The sequence below is a fragment of the Anomaloglossus baeobatrachus genome, chromosome 11, assembly GCF_048569485.1.
Source record: "Anomaloglossus baeobatrachus isolate aAnoBae1 chromosome 11, aAnoBae1.hap1, whole genome shotgun sequence".
NCBI lineage: Eukaryota > Metazoa > Chordata > Amphibia > Anura > Aromobatidae > Anomaloglossus > Anomaloglossus baeobatrachus.
The window spans coordinates 19,425,958-19,453,748 of record NC_134363.1 but is presented as its reverse complement, the minus strand read 5'-3'; the positions used below and the strand labels follow the sequence as shown (position 1 = coordinate 19,453,748).

General features: G+C 43.3%; 1 pseudogene; it reads left to right on the top strand.

Annotated features, from left to right (window-relative positions):
* Nucleotides 1-348: 348 nt before the first annotated feature.
* On the top strand, nucleotides 349-27,538 carry LOC142256314 (B-cell receptor CD22-like; annotated as a pseudogene).
* Nucleotides 27,539-27,791: the final 253 nt, after the last annotated feature.

Sequence of the window (27,791 nt, the reverse complement as noted above, 5' to 3'; positions counted from 1 at the left end):
TGCCAGAATAACTATATAATCCTTTCTGAAAATGACCTATCAAGTAATAAAATTTGCAGTCTACCTGGACTTCAAAAATGGACTTTCAATGTAGGGGTTACACAATTTTAAAAGTAAGTACACCAGCCTCTTCAGTTCTAATAGATTTAGTAATAATGTATGCAGCTGGTATGATGAATCCTGAATACTCCATCTAGTAAAGCCAGATACTGTATATGGGTAATTTCCTGTTTGTATATTGAATGTAATTTGTATTTTATTCTCTTTTTATTTGTCTTTATTTTTCTTTTTTTTCTAAAAGAAATAAAACAAAAAAGTATCTAATAAGGAGAGATATAAAACTTTATTCATGCTGGAACAATGACCCGGTTGAGCTCCATTTGGAAGATTTTGCTTCTTCTGCTTCTTTCTCTGGGTAAGGTAAACATTATGGATTAGGTTTGTTCCCTGCTACAAATTGTCTCTTCAGGAAGGAAGTAGATGATATCTAGCGCCAACTGTTGAAACTAGGAATCCTAAAACTCAAAAGTGGCCCTTTAATGAGCCTTTTAATTTATGCCAGATCAGAACCTCAATTTGTAGACACTGTGTTTCGGGGTGATTGCCCTTCATCAGTGCAAAGTATGAGATCTGACCTGTCTGTATGAGAAGCTATAGTGGGGTCTACAGGGAAAACATTTCGCCTTGCAGAGACTGACAAACCAATCTGGCTGTCAATAAGGAGTCTTCTAGCTGCAATACTCCTCTGGGAAATATTTCCCAGAGGAGCGTTGCAGCTGTAAAGGCCCCATTACACACAACGACGTATATATATATATATATATATATATATATATATATAACAATATATCGCCGGGGTCACGGATTCCGTGACGCACATCCGGCATCGTTAGCGACGTCGTTGCGTGTGACACCAACGAACAGCCGTTAACGATCAAAAATACTCACCTTATCATTGATCGTTGACACGTCGTTCATTTTCAAAAAATCGTTGATTGTTGATGATGCAGGTTATTCGTCGTTCCCGAGGCATCACACATCGCTACGTGTGACACCTCGGAAACGACGAACTACAGCTTACCTGCGGCCGCCGGCAATGAGGAAGGAAGGAGGTGGGCGGGATGTTACGGCGGCTCTGCCCCTCCGCTTCTATTGGACGGCCGCTTTGTGACGCCACTGTGACGCCACACGAACTGCCCCCTTAGAAAGGAGGCGGTTTGCCGGCCACAGCGACATCACTAGGCAGGTAAGTAGTGTGACGGGTCCTAACGATTTTGTGTGCCACGGGCAGTGATTTGCCCGTGATGCACAAACGACGGGGGCGGGTACACTCGCTAGCGATATCGCTGCGTGTAAAGTCCCCTTAAGTCTTCTCACTGGCAGCCAGATTGGCTTGTCAATCTCCGTAAGGAGAAAAGTTTTCCCTGCTACAATGTATCTTCATAAATGTGACAGACGCTCTCGGATGGAAACTGAGAGAATGAAACAGACCTGGAATATTTGGTTTTGGTTTTAACATATGACATAATAAAAAAAAAAAATCTTTCAAAATATATTTTTCTTTGTATTGCTTTTATTATCCAGGGAGTTTTGCAGAAGAATTGGAAGATAATTGGACATTTACTTTCCCAGAAACTATAAATACAAGGAAACATTCTGATGTGGAGATCCCCTGCACATTCACCGCCCCCAATAACTATGGAGAGGTCCATATTGTGTGGTATAAGTATGATAAATTGTATTATTCAATAATCTACAGTGAAGACTCATCTGACGTCCTCCCGGAGTACAGACGTCGCACCACACTTATAAGAAATGGAACAAACAACTGCTCTCTAAAAATCAAAGATGTGATACACACAGCGTGGTACTACCCCGGAATCAGCGAGGAGATCAATTCTTTTAAGTTAAAATGGGAGAAAATAGTCCAAGTCACAGTATCAGGTATATTTGTAAACATATGAATAATTTTAGGATAAGTTTTAGTTTTCTATAAAGGTCCATTACCATGGATGGTGCCATATGGGGCCCTTGCTGAACCCTAAAGCGGGCTTTACACGCTGCGACATCGCTAGCAATGTTGTGAGCAATAGCACCCACCCCCCATCAGTGGTGCGTCACGGGCAAATCGCTGCCCGTGGCGCACAACATCGCTTACACCCGTCACATGTACTTACCTGCCTAGCAACGTCGCTGTGGCCGGCGAACTGCCTCTATTCTAAGGGGACGGTTCATTCGGCATCACAGCGGTGTCACTAAGCGGCCGCCTAATAGAAGCGGAGGGGCAGAGATGAGTGGGCAGAACATCCCGCCCACCTCCTTCCTTCCTCATTGCCGGCGGCCTCAGGTAAGCTGTAGTTCGTCGCTTCCTAGGTGTCACACGTAGCGATGTGTGCTGCCTCGGGAACAATGAACAACCTGCGACCTCTACAATCAACGATTTTTTGAAAAGGAACGACGTGTCAACGATCAACGATAAGGTGAGTATTTTCCATCGTTAATGGTCGTTCCTTGCTGTCACATGCAACAACGTCGCTAACGATGCCGGATGTGCGTCACAGAATCCGTGACCCCGGCGATATATCGTTAGATTCGTCGTTGCGTGTAATGGGGCCTTTAGGCTCTATTATTCCAGCACATGCTCAGATATATACATAGGGCATTAATGTGATTGGTCACAGCTATTCCCATGACATATCACTGGCCATGTCCACCTGACCTTATGTATAACATGTTAATAGTATATTACAGTGTTACAGAGAAAATAAAGCTGAAATTTCAATTAATTAATCAATGTTTACTGAATCATAGAATCATTCACCAAAGAGAAAGGGAAAAGAAAGCAAAAAGCGCAGCAATCTAAATGTAGCTGTATACATAATTCATGAGTGAATGTTATATATTCATACACTCACCTTTGACAAGCCTTGTTAACTTGCTTATGGGTCCTTTAGGACTTCAGATCTCAATGGAGTGTTTCTCCTTCCCAAATGGTATGCTGCAGACTCCTGGTGGCTATTCTATAACTCAGCCCGAGTTACCATAGGAATAATAGCAAAGTCAAATCCTCCAGGCTGTGTGCGCTCACAAACAATTTGATCATACAGGCTGTAATTATTTCCTGTACAATTTTTTATTATTTTTACAAGAACAAACAATGTATTTCGACAAACAAATGTCTTCCTCAGGTATATTGTCTAGATGCACTGCTGTTATGATCCGGTAACCATAGAAGATTGCAAAAAACTCCCATTGTTGAAAAAACACCAAGAAACAGGAGTAGTTGGAACCTGGGCTTACTGCAATCCCCTGACTATTAGACCACACTAGAAGTAGCCGTGGAGCGTTCCTAAAAACCTAGACGCCACGTCACAGCCTAAGAAACTAGCTACGCCTCACAGAATGAAATGAGGAAATCTACCTTGCCTCAGAGTAGTCCCCAAAGAAGTAGATAGCCCCCCAGATATAAAGATTACGGTGATATAGGAAAACACAATACACAGGAAAAATAGATTTAGCAAAGGCGAGGCCCAACTAACTTGATACTAAGAAAAGGAAAAGAACTGATTGTGGTCAGTACTAAATCCCTGTTGAAAAATACCAAACTCCTGATAGTAAAAAATGGCCCTGGAGGTCATACGATCTCACCCCTCCCCACTATATCAGGTACGCTTGTAAATAATGGGAGAACAAAATACCAAAAAGAACATAAAAATACAGAAAAGCAAATAATCAAGTTAGACAGGAAGAAAATCCCTTTTCCTGCAGGAGAGCTGCAAGGCAAAACAATCACTGATCTCGGGGAGACCAGCCAGAGAAAACACTGTCGGCAGCCAGCAAAGGCGCTCAACACAGTGAAATCCTAGGTGCATTGTCCCCTGGGAAGTTACAAATCAAATAAGTCCATTAAGCCTCTGTTAGGAGTCTCAAAATGAAAAATATTGTCTGTGTTGAGAGTCCTAACAGAGGCTCCGTGGACTTTTTTGATTTGCATACTTCCCACTGAGCAATGCACGTAGGATTTCACTGTGTGGAGCGCCTTTGCTGGCTGCCAGCAATGTTTTCTCTGGCAGGTCTCCCCGAGATCAGTGATTGTTTTGTCTTGCTGGTCTACTAGGCATTGCTCCCACTTGGCCAGAATCCTACTCCACATTGATGAGGGTCAACACTCCAAAACAGCTGTCTGTGGACGGATACCTGGCCTTGGTAATTCCCTTGTCATATCTTTAAACTCATCAAGAGCTGGATATTGACTAATAGGGCCACTTAATATGGTGGTTATGATGGTCTCCTAAAAAGAGCCACTCCTTGGCTAGTTACTTCCAAGAGGAATATCTGGCTATTTTCCTTGTTGAGACTTCTAACAGAGGCTCCACAGACTTTTTTGATCTGCAGGAGAGGTAGCACAGTGGGAATCCCCATGCTCAACACAAGAGAAACAAAACTGCACCTGCAAGAAAACAGATACAAAGCAAAAGAAGGAAAAACAACCACAGCGAGGTGTAAACCAGGAAGCACGGAAAAAACTGAAAACTTATCTGCAGAAGTCTTGCTCAGGGAAACAGGGAAGGACAAAACTCCAAGCCATGAGCAGAGACTGAGGAGAATACAATTATAACTGGCACTAGCAAGGCAAAAAGTCATCTCCTACATAGACCAGACTTGTCTGCAATAGGACTTCCCCAATTCCCAATTAACTCCGACACCTATCGGAGTCACAGGCTCAGATTCAGCTCCACTACCATTCCTGGCCACCAGAGGGAACTTCACAACAGCACCCACACAGACAACATTCACAACACACTACATTTCTGATTAGATTTTATATTAAATTTTATAGGAAGTACTAACACGTCCATTTGGGTGGGGACCAAGTCTGGCCAGTTTTTGACACACCCATTAGAAATTGCACTGCAGGTCGGTAGTTTGTAGAAATCCTTACACTATACAATTAAATGAAGAAAAAAAACATTAAGATGTGATATATAATTACATGTAGCTACCTACTACCTTTGTTAGGTTTCAAAGTATATTTGTATAAAAGAGTTTATCAAACACTCTGAAAAAAACACTTCATAAAAAGCAATATCAAAAATACACACATTATATTCACATATACAGATCATATAAAGTAATACATTTTGTTATAAAAATTTAGTATCTCTGTTTTTTTCTTTTCTTCAACCCTGAGATGTGTTATCCTTTTTTGCTCTATATTCCCTCAATTATGTTGCTCAGCCCATCTGAGTGTAGAGTCCCCATTTTAAATATCCAAAAGGATTCTTTGCGGTTCAATCTTTCAACACGGTTTGGACAATCCTCAGGAATTGTGTTACTTTTATGTTGATTTTTTTTATTATGTTTCAGGCATAAGGCTATGTGTCCACGGGAGAATGTAGCTGCGGATTTTTCTGCATCAAAATCCGCAGCTTTCCAGCAAAATCCGCAGATGCGGATTTGCCGCGGATTTTGCGATTTTTTTTTTTTTCAATTTTAAAGGAAAAATCCGAATGAAAATCCGCAACAATAATTGACATGTTGCAGATTTTTCCGGACCAAAATCCGCACGAAATCCGCTGCGGAAAAATCCGCAGCATGGGCACAGCATTTCAAAAATGACATAGAAATGGCTGGGAAGTACCTGTGCTGCAGATTTTCGGGAAATCTGCGGCTTTTCCGCAAAAAATCTGCGGCAAATTCCGCGCATTTTCCGCAGCGTGGACACATAGCCTAAATGTCTAGATAAACTATGTTTCATAAATCCAGTTTTTTCATTGTGCCTGTGGCCATTCATACATGTTCTAAGCGACTGCATGGTGCGCCCCACGTACTGATTGCTACAGACACATGTAATTACATGCACTACAAATTGGCTGTCACAAGATAACTTCTGCTTGATTGGTATTTGTTCCCCCGTATTGTTGCAGAAAACAGTATCTGCATTGTGATCAATAATTTCACAACAGCAGCATTTTTTTGCTTGGCATCTTGTAACACCTATTTTTCTCTATTTATTTTTCTTATTTTTTAACATGGGTTTTTGACCCTTCTGTGGAAATTGCTTTAAATTACTGGGGGGCAATAATGCCTTTTACAGTTTGTCCCCTGCGATAGGTAATGTTAGGTTTTTGTGGTAGTACTTTTTTCAAATACGTATCCCTTTTCAATAGATGCCAGTATTTGTTCAATATTTTTCTAATATTGTTATTATAAGGCTATGTGCACACCTTGCAATTTTTTGTGATTACAAAGATGCAGCGTTTTTTGCCGCTAAAAAACACAAAAAAACGCACCCGCTGCAAAAAAGCATTGGTAAAAATGCATTATTTTTTGACGCGTTTCTGGCTGCGTTTTGCTGCGTTTTTGATCTCTGCATTTTGCTGCCTTTTTCCAATGCATCCCATGGGTGAAAAATGTAGTAAAATGCAGAAAAGAGTTGACATGACCTTTTTTTTTTTTTGCTCAAAAACGCAGCTAAATAAAACTGCACTGTGTGGACAGCAAACATGAAAACTCATAGGCTTTGCTGGGGAAGCAAAGTCATGCAGTTTTGAGCCCAAAAACGCACGCAAAAAATGCAGCCAAAAACGCACTCTGTGCACATAGCCTTACGGTTGTAAGCCCTAATGAAATTGTACTGCCATCTATTGTTTTTCCTTCCGTTTTTCCCTTCACCATTTTTGTTATTTCCATTTTTATTTTTAACCAATTTTTAACCAAATTCTTAGCAAAGTTGATGTTGATCTTGGAGGTGTGTTTGGTTTCATTATCATGTTGGAATAGAAAAGGAGAGGATCATACTCTGCTCTTTAGCATGCTCATGCTGTCTAGGACATCTTTATGTAGAGCAACAATTCTGTTTTTCAGTTCCTCAGAGAATTTTTTACCATGAGGAGCCATGCTGAACTTCCAGTGACCAGTATGAGAGAGTGTGTGAGAGATAACACCCAATGTAACACCCATGCTCCCCATTCACACTAGAAACCTTGTAAGGCTATGTTCACATTTCCGTTGTTTTGCTTCCGTCAGGTCCATCGTTGCGACGGATCCATTGTTTTGAGATGTCAACTAACGCAACGGATGTGTTATTTCACAGGATTCCGTTCACAGGAATCCTGTGAAAAAACTGATTCGTCTCATCTGATACATTCATTGTGCGTCCGTTTTTTGACGGATCCGTCGTGATCCGTTTGTGTTTTGGACAGCCCAGTGGAATTGCAAAATATGCTGGAAATGCTCAGTAGAACATGACGGAATCCAGCAATGAATTCCGTCGTGTGACGGATTATGATGAAATCCCGCACCATAGACATCCATTATAGCTTGTGACGGATGGCGACGGACACCTGCGGAGTCCGTTTTTTTGCCTCTCCAAAAAACGTTACATGCAGCGTTGCTCCCGCCTGACGGTCAGTCACTAAACTACTGATCCGTCACATGGCAGATGCAACACAAGGGTATCAGTCACAATCCGTCACTAATAGAAGTCTATGGTGAAAAAACGGAGTCCTGCAAAATATTTTGCAGGATACCGTATTTCCTCAAGGTGATGGCTTGCAACGGAAGCAAAACAATGGAAATGTGAACATAGCCTAACACTAATGTCATATGGGAACAGGGTGGGGAAATGGCTAATTGGGCACAAATTGGCCATTTTCACTTAGGGGTGTAGTCACTTTTGTTCTCACGGTTTAGACATTATTGGCTGTGTTGAGTTATTTACACTGTCATACAAGTTGCACACTTAGGGGTACTTTGCACACTACGACATCGCAAGCCGATGCTTGCGATGCTGAGAGCGATAGTCCCCGCCCCCGTCGCAGATGCAATATCTAGTGATAGCTGCCGTAGCAAACATTATCGCTACGGCAGCTTCACACGGCACATACCTGCCCTGCGACGTCGCTCTGGCTGGTGACCCACCTCCTTCCTAAGGGGGAGGGTCGTGCGGCGTCACAGCAACGTCATACGGCAGGCAGCCAATTGAAGCGGAGATGAGCGGGACGTAAACATCCCACCCACCTCCTTCCTTCCGCATTGCAGCCAGGACGCAGGTAGGAGATGTTCCTCGCTCCTGCGGCTTCACACACAGCGATGTGTGCTGCCGCAGGAACGAGGAACAACATCGTAACATCGGTCTTTCCGAAATTATGGAAATGACCGACGCTACACAGATCACCCGATTGTGATGTTTTTGCGATCGGTGATCGGTGTATGTAGACTTTACACGCTGCAACATCATTACTGGTGCCGGATGTGCGTCACTTTCAATTTGACCCCAACGAGATCGCAGGTGCGATGTCGCAACGTGCAAAGTGCCCCTTACACTGTACATTGTATCACAGGGTCAGATCTGCAGTGTTGTCCCATGAAATGAAATAACATTTACAAAATTGTGGCGGGTGTATTCACTTTTGTGATATTCTATAAATGGATAATCTATATTTCTTTTTTTATTTTTAGGTTGCAGTGATGAAGCCCCATGCGATGAGTGGGGGTTTACATTCCCTCGTTCTATAGATGTTTTAAAAGGTTCTTGTGTGGAAATTCCCTGTAAACTCACTTATCCCAGTGACACTCAAACCTTTACCTTGTTCTGGTATCAGTACGCATTGGTGGGATATCCAAGGATATTCAATAGTAGAAAACCAAAGGATGTGGAAAAGAAGTATAAAGGAAGAACGTCTCTGGTGGGAAACTCAATGGGCGACTGCTCCCTGAGGATTAATAATGTGCAAGAACCAGTGGAGATTTACCCCGGAATCAATAAAGAGATAAACTCCTATCACATCAATAAAGAAAGATTCTGTAGACTCTCCATCATAGGTAAATGGGGGGAAGATTCTATAAAACCTGCAGTAGGTTTATTACTGTCATGTACCATAATTGCTCAAATACATTTGCTTTGATCTTTGTCCTATCCCAGAGTCGATGATTTTTGGTGGATTTACACCAGCTACACATTGACTCTCCTGCCTCACAGACACAGTGACTCTCCTGCCTCACAGACACAGGGACTCTCCTGCCTCACAGACACAGGGACTCTCCTGCCTCACAGACACAGGGACTCTCCTGCCTCACAGACACAGGGACTCTCCTGCCTCACAGACACAGTGACTCTCCTGCCTCACAGACACAGGGACTCTCCTGCCTCACAGACACAGGGAGTCTCCTGCCTCACAGACACAGGGACTCTCCTGCCCCAAAGGCACAGGGACTCTCCTGCCTCACAGACACAGTGACTTTCCTGCCTCACAGACACAGTGACTCTCCTGCCCCACAGGCACAGTGACTCTCCTACCTCACAGACACAGGGACTCTCCTGCCTCACAGAGACAGGGACTCTCCTGCCTCACAGACACAGGGACTCTCCTGCCCCAAAGGCACAGGGACTCTCCTGCCCCACAGGCACAGTGACCCTCCTGCCTCACAGACACAGTGACTCTCCTGCCTCACAGGCACAGTGACCCTCCTGCCTCACAGACACAGTGACTCTCCTGCCTCACAGACACAGGGACTCTCCTGCCTCACAGACACAGGGACTCTCCTGCCTCACAGACACAGGGACTCTCCTGCCCCAAAGGCACAGGGACTCTCCTGCCCCACAGGCACAGTGACCCTCCTGCCTCACAGACACAGTGACTCTCCTGCCTCACAGACACAGTGACTTTCCTGCCTCACAGACACAGTGACTCTCCTGCCCCACAGGCACAGTGACTCTCCTACCTCACAGACACAGTGACTCTCCTACCTCACAGACACAGTGACTCTCCTGCCTCACAGACACAGTGACTCTCCTGCCTCACAGACACAGTGACTCTCCTGCCTCACAGACACAGTGACTCTCCTGCCTCACAGACACAGTGATTCTCCTGCCTCACAGACACAGTGACTCTCCTGCCTCACAGACACAGTGACTCTCCTGCCTCACAGACACAGTGACTCTCCTGCCTCACAGACACAGTGACTCTCCTGCCTCACAGACACAGTGACTCTCCTGCCTCACAGACACAGTGACTCTCCTGCCTCACAGACACAGTGACTCTCCTGCCTCACAGGCACAGTGACCCTCCTGCCTCACAGACACAGTGACTCTCCTGCCTCACAGACACAGTGACTCTCCTGCCTCACAGACACAGTGACTCTCCTGCCTCACAGGCACAGTGACCCTCCTGCCTCACAGACACAGTGACTCTCCTGCCTAAGAGACAGTGACTCTCCTGCCTCACAGACACAGGGACTCTCCTGCCTCACAAACATAGGGACTCTCCTGCCTCACAAACAGAGACTCCCCTGCCTCACAAACAGTGACTCTCCTGCCTTTCAGACACAGTGACTCTCCTGCCTCACAGACACAGTGACCCTCCTGCCTCACAGACACAGTGACCCTCCTGCCTCACAGACACAGTGACCCTCCTGCCTCACAGACACAGTGACTCTCCTGCCTCACAGACAGAGATTCTCCTGCCTCACAAACACCGTTATTCTCCTGCCTCACAGACACAGTGGCTCTCCAGCCTCAGACACAGTGACTCTCCAGCCTCACAGACACAGTGGCTCTCCAGCCTCAGACACAGTGACTCTCCAGCCTCACAGACATAGAGACACACCTGCCTCTCAGACACAGTGGCTCTCCAGCCTCAGACACAGTGACTCTCCAGCCTCACAGACATAGAGACACACCTGCCTCTCAGACACAGTGACTCTCCTGCCTCACAAAGTCGCCATTTTCAGTGCAGCACTAACAACCTCTATGGCAAAGAGCTTGTAAGAGCTGACCTCCTTACCTAGTAGACATAAATAATAAGCATTAAAAATAGAATTATAAGTCCCTTCACTCTTGAGAACATTAGTAGTGAATGGAGTTATAATAGTACTGTTGTTCAATGATTACCATTATTCAGTACTTCTTATAATAATACTATTATTGATAATACTACTTGTTCCACTTTATCAAAGGCATTAGCAATACTATATCTTTAGCATTAGAAGAACTATTATTGCGCCTAGAGTACTAAACATGTGGGATCTAAGGGGTAATGTTTCTCCTTGTGGAGTATGACATGGAAGTGTAAGGAGGCTTGTATTCCAGACTTTAATTCATCTCTTTTTTCCAGAAGCTCCACCTGAACCAATAATAATAATAGACCCAATCACATGAAAGAGGAGGAACCAGTCAATATCACCTGTTCTGTAAATCACACATGTGCTTCCAGCCCCCCATCCATCACATGGAATAAACCTGACCTAGACGTGTCCTTGAGCCATGAGGATCTTGACCAAGGAATTTGGAGGATAAAGTCTACAATTAAATATATTCCTTCATACCGAGATGGTAAAACTCAACTTACATGTATAGTCACTTTTCCAAACATGGAAATCTCAGAGCGATCTGTAACGCTGGATATTAAATGTAAGTAACTGTAAATGTAAGGGAAAGAATTAAATTGTGCCAGAGGTGTTTGAGGTTAAGACCCCCTAACGCACGTTTCACCAGGGTTTCTTATAGCGTCATCAGGGAGGAAAATCCTGATGCTCAACTTAGAAGGGTTTTTTTTTTATTTCAGTAGTTAAAAAAAGTTCTTAATTTTGTGAAATAATAATATTTTGCATCTCTATTTTCTGGAACCAATAAATTGATAAATTGTTAATTTTCCCATGGATGGAGCTGGTTGAGGATTTGTGTTTTGCACGTCTAGCTGACATTTCTATTGTTATAAAGTTTTGATCACTTTTAATACATCAAATCTGATTTTTTTTTTCCATTCCTGTGTTCACTCTATGGGATAAATATTTTTACATTTTATAAATTCCGATGATTTTGTAAGAAGTTATACCAAATATGTTTTTTATACATTATGATACAAGTAAAATATATCTTTGTACCGTGTTAGCCAGTATAGATAAAAAAAAATTGTTTAAAAGAACTCAAGTCCTCAGTGGTTGATACCTTTTAATGGCTAACTGAAAGGATGGTAATAATTGCAGCTTTTGAGACTACTCAGGTCTCTTCATCAGGCATGGTATAACACAAAATCTGAAGAGTCACATATTTATACACAACAGGACATAGAATGGGGCATTTATTTTCGTTTCTTCAGAAGTGTCTTTAGTTCCATAGTTCCATTTTGCCCCATTCTATGTCCTGTTGTGTATAAATATGTGACTCTTCAGATTTTGTGTTATACCATGCCTGATGAAGAGACCTGAGTAGTCTCGAAAGCTTGCAATTATTACCATCTTTTCAGTTAGCCATTAAAATTTATCAACCACTGAGGACTTGAGTTCTTTTAAACAATTTTTTTTATACATTATGGTATTTTAGGTTTTGAGAAAAGATGCAATTTCAAGTGTTTTTGTTTTTTATTTTTTAAGGGTTTTTTCCCCCATTTTTTTTCAACATTTTTTACAAGTACCGTATTTTTCAGATTATAAACACACTTTTCCTCCCAAAAATTTGGGAGGAACATGAGGGGTACGTCTTATAATGTAAATGTAGCTTACCGGCGGGCTTCAAACAAACAATGGCGTCCATTTTTGTTTACATTTTTTTACAAGTAACGTACTTTTTGGATTGTAAGACGCATGTTTCCTCCTAAAAATTTGTGAGGAAAATGAGGGGTGCGAAGGTAGCTTACCGGGGGGTGGTTGAGAAGGGTCACAGGGTGTCACGGGGTCCTTCTCCCATATCACACAATCAACAGAGCGAGAAATGTCAGTACAATCTAAAGAGCATTTATTCCAAGCAAATCAAAATGGTCCATAAGATAATCCACAAAACAGAGGGTAAAACTAATCTAGTAACACAAATATAGTCCGGTAAGCGATAAATGTCCAGGTCTCTCTCTGAGAAGTCTCAGCTTCTACCAGAGGATCAATCTTCCTGCTTCATTCTTGAAAATTTTCCAACAGACTGCCAATCTCCAAGTAAAACAGAGAGTTTAGTTGAATCCCTGGACCCCTCCCCCAGACCTAGGGACAGAAACACTGTATGGGGTGATTATCTACAGACAATAGAACTTACACATAAGTAAGTACAAATAATGGATAGTGAACCACACCTAAACATGAACCCACAGAAAATGGTACATGACCCACAATATCCCACCATCACATCCTGTCCCTCCTTTTTAATAAGTGAGTATGCCATGAGATTTACACAGACCTCTGGCCATCTCACTTAAGTCCATGTTGCTCAGCTGTGAATAGTCTATGGTTCTTCTTACTGGGACAGTCCATCAGCATTCCGGTGTTGGCTTCCACACTTGTATTGGATGATAAAGCTGTAGATGGTCCCTTGTATAGCGGTAGGGTTGGAAGGACAAGCTTCCCTTTGTGTCCTCCTTCACTCAAATTGTGTTTCTTGCACCCACAAAATCGACATTGTAGATCTCCCACATCATTTCCTAGGAGAATATCTGCAAGCAGGCCGCTCATCACCCCAACCACACATTGCTTTACTCCAAAGCCAAAGTCCAGATTCACAGTCGCCTTTGGAATATTCCTTTTTTGTCCTCCAACCAATTCAATAACAATCCCTGGTCCATGATGTATCGCCTCTGGCCGAATCACCCGGGGATCAGCTATTGTGAGAAATGCCCCAGAATCACAAAATCCAATGACTCTCTGTCCATCCAGCGCAACCTCCTGTAAGTGCTTGCTTTGATGGTAAGAGGAACTCGGGGCTGTGGCTCGCACCCCATAAACCCCTAGTGGCCGACCATAAGTATGTGAATCATTAGGCAAGTCAATTTGAAGGGGTGAGAACTCTTCCCCCATTGTGTTCGGCTGTAGAGAATGAACAGGTTGATTTGGTGCAAGGTCATTCCTTAATCGACCAACAGGGCAAGTGTTTTGTAAATGCCCAAGCTGTCCACATCGATAACATCTCCTCTGCATCGTACTCTTTTCAATCTGCATTCTGGATAAGGCAGTAGGAGAACTTGGTGACACAGGCCGGAGGCCATACACTCCAACAGGGGCATCTATGGTGCAGTGGTCAGTGGTACACTCCGGTGGAGGTGGTGGTAACTCTTCCTTAGGCGGGATGGAATGCACAAAATGTACTGAACGAGATGAAGGTGCGTGGGGATCCCTCAGAGTCCTTGTGGGACAACTGGATTGCAGGTGCCCAGGTTGTCCGCGCCCACAGCATCTCCTCTCTGTGATCCCCCCAGGGCGTGGTCGGAACTGTTGGGGCCCAGGATTGTGAGCCACGGTTGTCATCGGCCTGTGACTGGTTGGAGGGGCAGATATAACTGGAGAGGGTCGGGGAGCAGGAGCAGGATGTGGCTTATTGTCCAGAAGCCCCCTCCATTGCGGTCGGATAGTAAGGGTCTCATCAGCCAGGGCTGCAGCTCCATCCAAGGTGCATCGCGTGCGCTCTCTGACCCATTCCCGTATTTGAGGGAAACTTGTACAGAAATTGTTCTATAAGAAATACCTGTATAACATCTTCCACAGTGAAGGCGTCTTCCGCTTCCAGTTATCTCCGACATGCCTGGGACATTTTATGAGTATACATCCTAAACGATCCCCCTGTGGTGCATGAGTGGTCTCGGAACTGTGCCCTATGTGAGTCTGGGGTGATAGCATGGTAATCCAGGATAGTCCGCTTTACAATGTTGTAATCCCGGTTCTGCTGTGAGTCAATGGTGTGATAAGCTTCTGCCAGGCTTCCATTCAGGAGTCCCACTAACAAACGCACCCAGCCAGAGTGGGGAACCTCCATCATGACACACTGCTGCTCAAAGTCCTTGAAGAACCCATTCCACATCTCTGGAAGCCTCATCAAATGGCTTGAAGTCCGCCCGGGTGATACGCACAGGCTCCAGGATCGCTGGGTTTACACTCCAACTCACATTACTCTCTCTGTCGGACTCCATTGATTCTTGCCCCTCTGTGCTCGGCAAGCAGCCTGCTCCTTATATTCCTGAGATACACCGGGGCCAAGAGCTGCCATCTCTTCTTCGAACCACACCACCCACTGGCTTTTTGGGGCAGGGATCCCTGTCCCCAGTTTTTGTCCGTCATACATTTGGGAAGAGGTGGATTGGCTCTCACCCACAAGTAGATCAATTAAGGTTTCTTTACTCAGTCCCTGGTAGCTCAGGCCCAGATCTTTGGCTCTCTCCTTTAGACTGGAAGCAGTCTAGTTTCTGTACTCATTCTGTTGGTGGATCTCCATTAGGCTACGCTCTGTTGATCCCACTGCTGCCACCAGATGTCATGGGGTCCTTCTCCCATATCCCACAATCAACAGAGCGAGAAATGGTGGTACAATCCAAAGAGCATTTATTCCAAGCAAATCAAAACAGTCCATAAGATAATCCACAAAACAGAGGGTAAAATTAATCCAGTAACACAAATATAGTCCAGTAAGCGATAAATGTCCAGGTCTCTCTCTGAGAAGTCTCAATTTCTACCAGTGGATCAATCTTCCTGCTTCATTCTTGAAGTTCTCCAACAGACTGCCAATCTCCAAGTAAAACAGAGTTTAGTTGAATCCCTGGACCCCTCCCCCAGACTAGGGACAGAAACACTGTAGGGGGTGATTATCTACAGACAATAGAATGTACACATAAGCAGTACATATAATGGATAGTGAACCATGCCTAAACATGAACCCACACAAAATGGTACATGACCCACAATATCCCACCATCACACAGGGGCAATGCTGTGGGCTGTGCTCTGCTCTTTGCCGTCGGTGGTACACTGCACCATGCTGCGGGCGATGTTCTGTGAGCTGTGGTGAAGCAGGGGCCATCCTGAAAATGGGCTTCAAACAATGGCGTCTGGAGTCGGCACATGAGCAGATGGAGCTTCCGGCTTAAGATCTCATCTGCACATGCACTGCCTCCAACCCATTAATCTCCCAGCAGCGGACTTAATGAAAATGGCACCCGTAGGTGAGCAGATGAAATCTCAGCTTGTCATTGAGCTTGTCAGAAGAGACCTGATCAGTATACACCAACATTGGGAACGTGTACAAGAGACCTGACCAGTATACACCAACACTGGGAATGTGGACAAGAGACCTGACCAGTATACACAAACACTGGAAACATGGGGAGGAGACCCGATCAGTATACACCAACACTGGAAACGCGGAGAAGAGACTTGACCAGTATACACCAACACTGGTAACATGGAGAAGAGACCTGACCAGTATACACAAACACTGGAAACATGGGGAGGAGACCCGATCAGTATACACCAACACTGGGAACATGTAGAAGAGACCTGACCAGTTTACAACAACACTGGGAACATTGAGAAGAGACCTGACCAGTATACACCAACACTGGGAACGTGGAGAAGAGACCTGACCAGTATACACAAACACTGGAAACATGGGGAGGAGACCCAATCAGTATACACCAACACTGGGAACGTACAGAAGAGACCTGACCAGTATACACCAACACTGGGAACGTACAGGAGAGACCTGACCAGTATACACCAACACTGGGAACGTGGAGAAGAGACCTGACCAGTATACACCAACACTGGGAACGTGGAGAAGAGACCTGACCAGTATACACGAACATTGGTAACTTGTAGAAGAAACCTGGGATTAGATTTCGGTCAAGACATGCTGGAATGTTGTTGAGAACCCAGAAGGATTCAGGCAGTGTTAAAACTTAAAGGAGATTTACAAAATATTAACAAATTAATACAAATTTAAATTTAGATTTTTAGGAGCAAAACGGTAACAATGCAGTTACAGACAGGAAAAGAATCTGCATAACCAATCATATACTAATAGTTGAAAGTCAAATTTATGTATGAGATAGGTAAGATGATTGTCTATAAAATGAAGGTTATCTCATGCTCAGAGGTGTAGTGGATGGTGAGAAATGGAGCCGGAAAGTGAAACGTTCAAAACATCGTTACCCTTTTGCTTGTCAGTTGTCTGTAAGTTGTCACCCACCGCCCTGAGAATCAGGTGAATTTGAAAGACGTGTTCATTTCATGAATTCAATGGAGTCATAAACTATTTCTGATTTACAATCTGATAAATCCTGTTGGCCAAATGGCACAATATTTTTCAGTGCCAATTTGGCTAATAGAATGGAGAAATCTGCTGTAGAGAAAACAGAAATTTTAAAAAACATACTAATCAAGACAATAAATGTTTTGTTTTTGCTTACAGATAAGCCAAAGAGTGTGACTATTTCATTTATTGAAATCAATCAGCCAAAAGAAGGTGACAACATGATGTTACGGTGCACAAGTCATGCTAATCCACCACTGACTAAGTACAAGTGGTTTGAAGTTGGAAAGATCAAGACTTTAAATAGAACTGGTGAAGAAATAAGTGTGAGGAATATGACCTCAGAGAAGTATATCTGTTCTGCAAGTAATGACATCGGAGCCACAAATTCATCTGTCTTCTCTTTCATTGAACAATGTGAGTGTTAACGGAAAGGTTGTAGTGGATGTCATAGATCGGCTCCAACATCCTCCATACGGTTATTCCTATCATGTTTCATTTTTTGATGATACAAGTTGAGTTCTTTTCACTTTTATTCCCCCGTTTTATATAATAAGGTTTATTCTATTACTTTCCGATTGCTGCGTCAATTTGCCCAATGACCTTCTCTATGAGTGTTCTATGTAGCAAGCTTGATGTGGACGTTTCCAAAAAACAATTCGGTTTTTGCCTATTTTTTTTGACCATGCCAAGCGTGCTTCTTCATAGTGTTTTCATACATGGATATCAAGCTTCTCTATGTTGTTATGGTGAAAGCTTCTCTCTTTTCATTAGGGGGAATAAAATAGCCATTTTCTCATCTTTTATAAGGTTGCTACCATCTTCATAAATTAGTTTTCTTGGATAGTTGTGATGCTAGCCACTACTTGCGGGGAGTGTGGGCAGAATCGTAGCCAGGAAAGCCAGGATCTGGTAATGGGAGGGCACGTATAAGCACAAGGAGAAAACAGAGGTGTAGTCAGGGCAGTATCTGAGTGTCAGAATTGGAGGAGAGCATGTAACAAGTTCAGGGATAAAGCAGAGACGTGGTCAGGTAACAGTCTGAGGTCAAACAGGCAGGAGGTTATGACAGGAACAGGGAGCGGGCAGAGAAAAGTCAAATAACAATCTGTGGTCAGAGAACAAAGATCAGAACAGAGACACAGGCCAACAGCGCAACTGCAGAACCAGAAAATACAACTGGCAATGTCCTGGGTGAGCATGGTCAGTAAAGAAGAGCCATTACCAGAAAGATGGGACACCTGAGTAATCAGCACCAACATGGAATCCTGTGCTGTTAAACACACTTCTAGCTCAGTAACACAGGAAAGTGCAGCAGAGCATCTCCAAAGGCAAGGTGCTCTGCACAGAGGAATTGTGACAATAGTGCTTTGCAATTAAAATTTGCAACTTATCTTGAAATAGTAACATTTTTATTTTGTTTACAACTCATTGCCTTGGAGACCATCCACCACTGCTGTCTAGCTTGTAATCAGTATACTGAAGCTATCCAGGATTAGGAAGTCCAGCAACAGTGACTAACTTCAAAGCAGTGCTTACAAGCTCAACAAAAAGGAGCATTGCACATGTTTTACTATGAAGTGGTGATCAGTCTCTTTGGCAAAGAGCTGTAAACAAAAGATGAATATTGTTATCTAAAGAATGGCTTAAAATTTTAATACTTAATAAATTACAAAATTACAGTTTTTTTACAATCACTATGTTATAATATCCATGTCAAGCTTCGAATAGGGGGTGCAGGGACTTAGTGGAGATTGAACTCCAAAGTGCAGTAATGCAAAAACCCAGCAGAGGTCATTAGCACAAGTGTAAGAGTAGTCAGACAAGACAAATTTAACGTCACATCAATACAGGGGAGTGAGCAAGCCGAAATGAAATGGAAGCAAGGGGGTCAGAAGCCAAAAAGTCACGTAAAGAGCCGAGGAGGAGAGGAGCCATAGTCAGGGGACATTACCAAGGTAGAAGCTAGGACAGCACGTAAGTATAAAGGTGAAGGTTGAGGCACGGGACGGGACCAGGGTCAGGTAGACATGGTGGACAGACAGTATGGGGAGAATGAAAATCAGGGAGAGGGAAGCTGGGTAGCAGGACAAATCAGAGCAAACTCACAGGAACCAGTGCGCACGCTGCAGAGTAGGAACTATTACTGGTGGTGTCCCGGAGGAGTCCACACCATAATAAAGTGGCGATGGTCCCAGAATGAGGCACGACCGAATAGATCCCTCCCACCTGACTTAACCCCGTTAGAGCCAAGAAATAGTCATGACAATCCATCTCTGAATATGGGAATAAGCTGTTAAAGCTCTTTATAGTGAGTTGTCTTGGAAATGCTATAGGAATAGACATTGCTTTTCCACTTTGATTGGAAGCCATCACTTTATGATTGGCGAGTTTTGACCTCTTGGACCTCCAAAAATTTTGATTATTCGATGCATTTGACATTGGAGGGAACTGCAGTTTTCTTGTAAAATGTCCCAATACTTTAACTTATAGCTTCTGCTACAGAAGAATGTAATATGATACGTTCTCCATCATGTTTCTTCATCTATCATTCTCTGTTGTTTCGCAATCAACACTCCCAAAAAGGAATGTTGCTTGTTCTTCCACCAGGTGGTGGCCACGAGCTACTTATTATAGTTTCTCGTTATTCATCTCTGCTCACCGTGTCCTCTACCTTTGTCAGTATCGAACTGGGGAACCCAGGTCTCATCGGTTCAGCTACATACAAACATTACATGATCTTTATTCACTAATTCACCTCTGATTTCATATAATAAATTCTCAGTTTGTTAAATGAATGAAGAGTTGCTGTTATATCTGTACATAGAGAATCAAGTGTGTTGTACCAACTACTGGTTACATTGTGAGGTGTCCATGGCTCACTAGGGCCCCCCGGGGAATTCCCCGGTTCACCTGTGGGCCAGACTTACCTTGTGATTACAAGGGAATATTTTAGATGTTTCAACAAGTTTCTATTTAATTTTCTATAAATTGAATATTGTATAAATAATTGGTATAAATCATTATGGAATGAATATGGTTCTATTGTCAGATCCGGCAGAAGATGAGAACATTGGGAATATTTTCATAATCGGTGGCGTAGCTGGATTTGTGACTTTACTTATACTACTTCCGGTAATAATTGTCTGCATCTTAAAAAGGTATGTTACATACAATAAATGGATTTGTGTGTACGAATAACAATAATGTTACTCTCTACACCCCCATTAATTATAGTCTCCGGTGGAAAAAAACACCATTAACCTGCAGATATATGGTTAATCTGTGGTTTAATAACGTTCTAGACCTTTCCGGTGCCAGTGCCGGAGGTGCAAATATTATTATTATTATTTATTATTATGGCGCCATCTATTCCATGGCGCTTTACACTCGGAAAGGGGTATACATAATAGGGACAAGTACAATAATCATAAACAATATACTTGTACAGGAGGAGATAATAAGGGCATGCATTAGTGCTTTTTCGGCTTCTTGGGAAAGTAATTTACTGATCCGGGAAAGTTATTTTCCTCCTGGTTGCAGGGCTTTAATTGCCAGAGCCAACCAGGTTCAAAACGCTATTGCCTTGCAGACAAGCCCTGTGGCGTACGTCATCCTCTTTTAACCTAGCCCAGTGTGGATTACCTGTGTGGATCACCCAGTGTGGTGTCCTACGTCATCTACACAGGTTGGCTTTGTGGTCCTGTGCAGGCGCATGTTGATCTACCCTGGTCAGGGCAGATCAAAGTATTGTAGTGCGCATGCACGGGCGATCTTTAACCTTTCCTCGCACCTGCGCATTACATTATTTTGATCTGGCCTCAGCAGGACAGATCAAAGTGCGCCTGTACAGGACCGCAATGCCAGCCTATGTGGATGACGTAGGACACACCATCCACACTGGGCTGGGTTGAAAGAGGACGACGAACACTGCAGAGAGGATGCGCCAGACCAGTGGCTGAAACGTATAGAGGCCAAAACTGGTTATAGGTTCCCTTTAAATGCAATAATGGCATAAAAAATATGGGTCTCTCCTATCTCCGAGAAAGGGGACCCTAAATTCCCTATTCCAATTGGTGCCATAGGCACTATGACTATTGCAGTGGCTGCCATGTGCAAATCTCCATCCAATTCGGTAAGATGCTCAAAAACAGCCAAGAACCAAATAAATAGTAGAGCGAAAGCACGACCATCTCTCTAGATGCAGCATCCAAAATACCAGTCGAGTCTAGGAATTTATGTTAACATATTACAGAGGAAAATGTGAGAGTCAGAGAAAAGATCTACCTGTAATAGACATTTATGGTGTATTTTTATCCAATAAAAGTCTATCAAGACACGATCTCTTTAAGCCCCCAGTTGCAACGTGAATAAATAATTTTTTTTATAATTTCTTCTTTTTTTATAGAAAGAAAATATGTAAAAAGTCGCTAACCAAAAAGGTGGGTAGAAACAGTAAAAAAAATTACGTGTTACATATGATTTTGACATTTAGTGCACTGTTAGTTAAAAAAAACATCTTACAATTAAAAGGACATCCGTATGTGAGATATGACAGATATTCATGGCATATTTTCAAAATATACTGTAAATAACTGATAAATTTGTGGTCCCATTTCCCAGACCCACATCTACCTCGAGAATGGGATTTTCTTAACTCTAAAGCCGGCGTCACACGGTACGATGTATCGCACGAGCGATCATACCCGCCCCCATCGTTTGTGCGTCACGGGCAATTAGTTGCCCGTGTTGCACAAAGTCGTTAACCCCCCGTCACACGTACTTACCTGCCAAGCGTCCTCGCTGTGGGCAGCGAACATCCTCTTCCTGAAGGGGGAGGGACGTTCGGCGTCACAGCGCCGTCACACAGTGGCCGGCGAATAGAAGCAAAGGGGCGGAGATGAGCGGTACGTAAACATCCCACCCACCTCCTTCCTTCCGCATTGTCGGCGGGACGCAGGTCAGCTGGGTTCGTTGTTCCCGGGGTGTCACATGGAGCGATGTGTGCTGCCTCGGGAACGATGAACAACCGGAGCACAGAAGGAGGACCGACATTTTGAAAATGAACGAAGTGTCAACGAGCAACGATAAGGTGAGTATTTTTGCTCGTTCACAGTCGTTCGGAGGTGTCACCCGTTACGATATCTCTGACGATGCCGGATGTGCATCACTAACGACGTGACCCCGACGACATATCGCCCGATATATCGTAGTGTGTGACGCTGGCATAAGGCCGGTGTCACACTTGCGAGTGCCTCATTTGTATCTTGTGAGTCTCACATTGCATCACCCGGCACGGACTTGCACTCTCCTCACAGAGTGGGTCGGTTGCATGTATCTCTATGCAGCTGAGACGCTCCTGTGAGGAGAGTGTGAGTCCATAACGGGTGATGCAACGCGAAACTCGTGTGAGATACACGCGAGGCACTCGCAAGTGTGACGCCGGCCTAATAGGTGGTCACACATGTGCTGCTCTGTGCATTCTTTTCCATGAGCACTCCATAAAAAGATGAGCTCTATGACATGAGTATTTTGGAAATTCCCATGGAAGTGAAAGGAGAGGACAACACGTGTGACCACCTCACCGTTTACTGCAGACAAATAATGGCACTTAGTTTGGGAGGTAAGTACAGGTGCCAGAAATAGTAGCCGAATTTGGCATTCTTTGATGATGTAACCTGTGACTATGCCATGAATTTTTAGAATAGTAATACCCCTTTAATCCAAATTCATATTGGAAAAACACCTCTGGATCTACATGGTGTACACAGAAACCAATAGATTTTCCATATACAGTGAAGGAAATAAGTATTTGACCCCTTGCTGATTTTGTAAGTTTTCCCACTGACAAAGACATGAACAGTCCATAATTTTAAGGGTCGGTTAATTTTATCAGTGCGAGATAGAATATCCAAAATAAAATCCAGAAAATCAAATTGTATAAATTATATAAATTTATTTGCATTTTGCAGAGAAAAAAAAAGTATTTGATCCCTCTGACAAACAAGACTTAATACTTGGTGGCCGTTCCCTTGTTAGCAGCGCAGCAGTCAGACGTTTTTTGTAGTTGATGGTGAGGTTTGCGCACATGTCAGGAGGAATTTTGCTCCACTCCTCTTTGTAGATCATCTCTAAATCATTACGATTTTGAGGCTGTCGCTTGGCAACTCGGAGCTCAGCACCTCCATAAGTTTTCTATAGTATTAAGGTCTGGAGAACTGCTAGTCCACTCCATGACCTTAATGTGCTTCTTTTTGAGCCACTCCTTTGTTGCCTTGGCTGTATGTTTTGGGTCATTGGCATGCTGGAAGACCCAGCCACGACCCATTTTTAATGTCCTGGCGGAGGGAAAGAGGTTGTCACTCAGGATTATATAGTGCATAGCTCCATCCATTGTCCCATTGATGCGGTAAAGTAGTCCTATGCCCTTAGCAGAGAAACACCCCCAAAATATAATGTTTTCACCTCCACGCTTGACAGTGGGGAGGGTGTTCTTTGGATCATAGGCAGTATTTCTCTTTCTCCAATCTTAAATCATTAAGATTTTGAGGCTGTCTCTTGGTAACTCAGAGTTTCTGCTGCTCCATAAGTTTTCTATGAGATTAAGGTCTGGAGACTGGCTAGGCCACTCCATGACCTTAATGTGCTTCTTTTTGATCCACTCCTTTGTTGCTTTGGCTGTATGTTTTGGGTCATTGCCGTGCTGGAAAACCCAGACACAAACCATTTTTAATGTCCTGGCGGAGTGAAGGAGGTTGTCACTGAAGATTGTACAGTACATAGCTCCATCCATTGTCCCATTAATGCAGTAAAGTAGTCCTATGCCCTTAGCAGAGAAACACCCCCAAAACATGTTTCCACCTCCATGCTTGACAGTGGGGATGATGTTCTTTGGGTCATAGGCAGCATTTCTCTTCCTTCAAACACAGCGAGTAGAGTTAAGGCCAAAAAGCTCAACTTTTGTCTCATGTGACTACAGCACCTTCTCCCAATCACTCTCAGAATCATCCACTTGTTCATTGGCAAACTTCAGATGGGCCAGCTGCACATGTGCCTTCTTCAGACGGGCGGGCTACACATGGGTCTTCTTCATATGGGCCAGCTGCACATGGGCCTTCTTCAGACAGGCTGGCTGTACATGGGCCTTCTTCAGATGAGTCAGCTGCACACGAGCCTTCTTCAGACTGACCGGCTGCACATGGGCCTTCTTCAGACGGGTTGGCTGCACATGGGCCTTCTTCAGACGTGCCGGCTGCACATGTGCCCTTTTCAGACATGCCGGCTGCACATGGGCCTTCTTCAGGCAGGCTGGCTGCACATGGGCCTTCTTCAGGCGGGCTGGCTGCACATGGGCTTTCTTCAGATGGGCCGGCTGCACATGGGCCTTCTTCAGACGGGCCGGCTGCACATGGGCCTTCTTGAGTAATGGGACTTTGCAGACACTGCAGGATTGTAAGCCATTACGGCGTAATGTGTTATCAATGGTTTTCTTGGTGACATTGGTCCCAGCAGAAAAACCATCAGGTGGTGGGTCAAAATCTGTAATTTCAACATATCCCAATGCTGCCATGACAGTCGGCGAAGTTTATGCAAAATTAATATTTTTAGTGTAAAAAGTCACTTTCTTGTAAAATGATCCCCCCAAAAAAACTCGAGTGAAAAAAAAATACTCCAAGGAGCAGAAAATAATGTTTTTTTGAGATATTAAAGACAAATGTAAAAAGATAAAAAATCATTTGTTTGTGTTTTTCTTTCTTATCTTTGTTACAAATCAAAAATCCCTAATAGTGAATTTTTCACATCAAATAACTGTCAAAAATGAAATGATGCCTAAAAGCCATTGAGTCCTATAGACAATAGAAACACTTTTTTGCTCAAGGAGGAGAACTTTGGCGGAAACACCAATATTTGGGTGTCTTATTAAAATATTTTTTTTAAACTTTTCTTTGTTCTAGAATGATGAAAACCGGGAACTTACTTACACGAGTCTTATAAAAAGAGACGTTGCGGAAGAATATGATACTTTGAGAGTAAGAATAATTTACGTCTGGCTATAATTTTGCCGATCTATTTATTCACTTAAGTTTAATTTGACTAAAATAATACTTTACTGTAAATAATACAGTTCTTAAAAAAAAAGAAGCGTGACCAAATTCAGTATAAAGGAGGAACAACGCTAAAGCTCAGACGGACAGAAAATGGAAGTGGTCAATGTGGCTGCTCAGCATTCACTTCTTCTGAACCAATGATAAAGGGAAATTAAGTGGTTCCCCTGTTTCATAATTGGAAACACTGGGTCCTTTGCACATATACTTACCGTATTTTTCGGATTAAAAGATTCACTTTTCCTCCCAAATATTTGGGAGGAAATAGAGGGGTGCATCTTAGAATCCAAATGTAACTAACTGGGAGGTGGAGAATGGGCACCATGCAGGCGGCGGTGGCCGTGCTGGCAGCGGGGGCCGTGCTGGCTGTGTGGAGCAGGGCGGTGAGACAGGTGTTCCAGATGCTCTGTCGGCGGTTAGGGCTACAAATAATGGTGGGGCCATGCTGGCTGTGTGGAGCAGGGCGGGGCGACAGGTGTCCCAGATGCTCTGTCGGCAGTTGGGGTTACAAATAATGGCACCCGGAGTCAAATTATGTGCAGATGGAGCTCTTGGCTCAAGATCTCATCTGCACATGCGCTGCCTCCGACCCATTGATCTCCTTGCAGTGGACTTAAGGAAAATGGCCCCCAGATCTGGCGTGGCTCAATGACAAGCCAAGATCTCATCTGTGCATGAGCTGCCACCAGGCACCATTTCTTTGAAGCCCAAACCACCGACAGAGAATCTGGGATACCCGCCACACCACCCTGCTCTAAACAGCCAGCACAGACTATGCCGCCATCACAGCCCCCACTGCAATGCCGGCAGCATCGCCCTACTCCAGCACCGCCTCTGCCTCCTGTGACCCCGCTCCACTAACACTGCTACCCCTCCTCCAGTATGACACCACCAGAGTATAAGGCTATGTGCGCACTAGAAATGTGAAGTTTCTCAAGAAAATTTCTTGAGAAACTTCTGGGAGTGAAAGATTTCCGGACCTCCGGAAAAAATCCGCACCAAATCCGCATGCGGATTTGCCGCAGATTTGCCGCGGATTAGCCGCGGAATAGCCGCGAAATTGCCGCGATTTTCCCGCGGGTGGTTCCCTGCGGATTTTTGCAGGCTGTACTGCCGAAATCTGCAGGGTACCTGCGGAAATAATGGACATGTTCATTTTCTCAAGAAAGTTTCTCGAGAAATTCTTCTCAAGGAAATTTCTTGAGAAAAATCCGCACAAGTGCGCACAGCTATTTTTTTTTTCATAGAAATTGCTGGGAAATGTCTGCACAAAGATTGCAGATATTTCTCAAGAAATTTCCACGGCAAATCCGCGGGTAAATCCGCGAGTAAAAAGGTCTAGTGTGCACAGAGCCTAAGACGGACCCCATTTTTTTTTTTTTACTTTATTTTCCCTCTAAATTTGGGGTGCGTCTTATAATCCAGTGCGTCTTATAAAACGAAAAATACGGTACTCTTTGTATTATTTAAGTTGAATCATTTACTACCTTTATGTGATGTTATAAGGCATACAGATAGGTCCAAGGAAAAAAATCACTAAAACAATATAGATAAAAAAATGAAGAAAAAAACCTGTAGTATAAGAATATTTTTTTTCTAAACTTTATTTTTTTAATTCTCTTTATTTTTAAGGTTGTTAATCCAACTATTGCAATTCCTAATTATGGAAAAATAAAGACATAAATAATTCAGAAATGGATGAGCAAAATATGTAGCAGGAGTTGACCGAGGAGTCGGAAAAGGCAATTGCTCCGGTCCCTATGAGAAAAGCAAGACAGACAGAGGAAACACATTGTGTGCCACCGCTGTATAATATATACATAATATATATATTATTAAATTGTTTTATCTCTGCTTCACTGTATTTCTCTATAAGAAACTGGCACACACAAGTATAAATTAACCATCATAATATGTAATAATTTGTTGTGGTTATGACCCTATTGGCATTGGGATTTTTTGGCTTAGACATTAAATAACCTTCTTCTTCCAAAATTATACATTAAAGGGGCTATCAGGTAAAAAAAAACACCTACATTTACGCATGATATGCCCATACTGTATGTTTAAAGACTATAAGACATGATTCTCATTAACCCCTTCACTCCCGGGTGATTTTCCATTTTTTTTTATTTTGCTCCCCTTCATCCAAGAGCAGTAACTTTTTTAATTTTTCTGTCAATCTTGCCATATGAGGGCTTGATTTTTTGCGAGACGAGTTTTACTTTTAAATGAAATCATTTAAATCACGTTTTACCATATAGTGTAATGGAAAACTGGAAAAAAATTAGAAAATTAGAAGTGCAGAAAAATTGCAAAAAATTGCAATTGCATGATTGTTTTGGGGGTATTTTATTCACCGGGGTCACTATATGGTAAAACGTACAGTGCCTACAAGTAGTATTCATCCCCCTGCAGATTTAGCAGGTTTGATAAGATGCAAATAAGTTAGAGCCTGCAAACTTCAAACAAGAGCAGGATTTATTAACAGATGCATAAATCTTACAAACCAACAAGTTATGTTGCTCAGTTAAATTTTAATAAATTTTCAACATAAAAGTGTGGGTCAATTATTATTCAACCCCTAGGTTTAATATTTTGTGGAATAACCCTTGTTTGCAATTACAGCTAATAATCGTCTTTTATAAGACCTGATCAGGCCGGCACAGGTCTCTGGAGTTATCTTG